The sequence below is a fragment of the Chrysochloris asiatica genome, unplaced genomic scaffold (genome assembly GCF_000296735.1).
Source record: "Chrysochloris asiatica unplaced genomic scaffold, ChrAsi1.0 scaffold00012, whole genome shotgun sequence".
NCBI lineage: Eukaryota > Metazoa > Chordata > Mammalia > Afrosoricida > Chrysochloridae > Chrysochloris > Chrysochloris asiatica.
In genome coordinates, this window is record NW_006408530.1 from 22875204 (window position 1) to 22877959 (window position 2756).

The 2756-nt window shown below is 39.7% G+C and overlaps 1 protein-coding gene across 1 annotated transcript in view; it reads left to right on the forward strand.

Annotated features, from left to right (window-relative positions):
- Window positions 1-2756, forward strand: part of LRP1B (low density lipoprotein receptor-related protein 1B) — a 2342762-nt gene that overhangs the window by 528060 nt on the left and 1811946 nt on the right. The window lies entirely within an intron of this gene.

A 2756-nucleotide genomic window follows, 5' to 3' on the forward strand; every position in this document is an offset into this window, starting at 1 on the left:
ATAGAAGATTTGATGCCTTTGAGTTGTGGTGTTGGAGGAGAATATTGAAAGTGCCATGGACTGCCAAAAGAACCAATAGATCTGTTTTGGAAGAAGTACAGCCAGAGTGCTCCTTGGAGGTCAAGATGGCTAAGCTTCGTCTCTTATACTTTGGACATATTGTCAGGTGGGAGCAGTCGCTAGAGAAGGATATCATGCTTGGTAAGATGGAGGGTTGGAGAAAAAGAGGAAGACCCCCAATGATATGGATCGACCAGGTGTCATCATTGATGGACTCAAGTGTGGCAGCTGTAGTGAGGTTGGTCCAGGATTGGACATTGTTTCGTTCTGCTTTGCATGGGGTCACTATGAGTTGGTTCCGACTCGATGGCCCCTGACAACAACAACAACAATGTATTGTTACAGAGTCCTGGTATGGGGCTGGACTGTAAAGTTGGTTTGAACCTTAAGTTTGGCAGTTCAAATTCACCAGTTTCTCCTTGGAAACCCTTTGCAGGGTCGCTATGTGTCAGAACTTACTCAATAGCAGTTAACAACAGCAGTGTACTATTTTAGGTCTTCTGGTGTGGTGCTCTATGATCAGCACTGAACTATGAAAAACAATTCAGAACTTCGAATCCAACAAGTGCTCCTTGGAAATCCTATACATAGTTACTGTGAGTCAGAACAGACTCAACAGCACTTAACAGCAATAACAATGTATACTATTTTAAGCTACTAAAATATTACCTATGAGGATGCCTAAGTTTTACCCTTTTATACCTTAACTTAGGAAAACATATGACTGTTTCAATATTACTCAAAAATATGAATTATAACAATTTGTCACTCTGCTCTCTACTCAGCCTTAAATGTGAGACCAAATCCCTTAAGAATCATTATTTGGTTGTTGGAAGGAGGAAATTTGTATTTAAAAAGCAAAGTGGTAAAGCAGGTAATTGAAGTTAAATGGTATCCCCAAGAGTCACACAGAACTTGATTTGAGGGCGAGGTTTAAAAAGTGTGCCCTTAAGTTTTCTTTTGCCATTTTTGACTACTGGGCCTTGACATATCAACTCATAGAAGTGCATAAAATTGTTGCTTCAGTATGCTCCCTGACCCCTTCTCATACAGACATTTTTGCACTAACTATATATTCCCTGTCAGTTTTATTAGTTGATTGAACAAAACAAAACAAAACAAAAATGTGCTGAGTGAACGACAAGCTGAAAAACCATATAACCATCTTGCAAATCTGAATGTCTCAATTTAGCTATCCACTCTATCTCCTTGAAAAAAATTAATGCTTTCATTTGGTAGGGGATGTGGAAGGAAAATGAAGAACCTGATTTTAACTCTTTGTTGTAGATCTATGTTCCTAACACTAGAAAGAAGGAAAAAAACAACCTTTAGGAGTTCAGCTTTCAAAATGACATCAGAGAGAATTAGCAGCTCTGGTATCAATCATTGTGGTTACAAATCGGGCTGCTAATCTCATGGTTAGCAGTTCGAAACTACCAGCTGTTCCACAGGAGAAAGATGAGGCGTTCTACTCCCATAAAGATTTACAGTCACAGAAACCCTATGCAGGGTCGCTATGAGTCGGAACTGACTCTACGCCATATAAAAACAACAACAGCTCAAGGTTATTCAATGAACAGAGTTTACATTTTAAAAAGAGAGAACCAAACCAAACCAAAACACTCCTGGTTCCTAGTGTGGTACCTTTGAACCTCAGGGTTGGCAGTTCAAGCTCATCAGCCACTCTTTGAATAAACTATACAGGGTCCCTCTGGGTCAAAATCGACTTGACAGTACTTAATAACAACAATAACAGTAATATCATTCCAATGAGAAGTAATGAAAAACTATTTAGAAGATTTGAAATTTGTTGATCCCAATCTGTAATTGTAGAAAATTTTAAAGAGTTCTTTAGAGATATAATAAAATTTTCACACATTTTAGCCACTGCTTCAATTTTGATTTTTAAAATTTTTTAAATCTACAAAAGACGTCTCTTGCCTTTTCTCTGAACCTTAAACGGCTAACCAAAAGTTTGCTGGTTCAAATCCATCGGCTGCTTGCTGGAGAAAGATGTGACAGTTTGCTTCCATAAAGATGTAAAGCCTTTTAAAAAATTAAAATTAAAACGATGTGGTGCCTTAACAACCCAATGGGCCAACTCCACTCTGTACTAATCATCAACTTGACAGCACTGGGTTGTATTTTTTTTCTCTGTTCCATTGTTCTCACTATAGTATAATTGAGTCATATTTCACTGACTTGTTGTTAAGTGCCGTGGAGTCGGTTCTGACTCATAGGGACCCGGAACTGGTTTCCGAGGCTGTAAATCTTTACGGGAACAGAACGCCTCATCTTTCTCCTATGGAACCGCTGGTAGTTTCAAACTGCTGACCTTGAGGTTTAGCAACCCAATTTATAACCACTGGTAGCGTAGTGGTTACGAATCGGGCTGCGAACCGCAAGGTCAGCAGTTGGAAACTACCAGCTGCTCCGAGGGAGAAAGATGAGGCGTTCTGCTTCCGTAAAGATTAACAGCCTCGGAAACCCTGTGCAGGGTCGCTATGAGTCGGAACCGACTCCACGGCACATAACAACAACAACATGCTACCAGAGCTTGATGTAATGAACTATGTAAAGTAATATTTAGAAAATGAAGGAGCTGGGTAGGACTGCAAAATGGTCCAACCTCTCTGGAAAGCAATATGGTGCTTCCTCAGAAGGTTGAAAATAGAAATACCATTCGATCCAGCAAT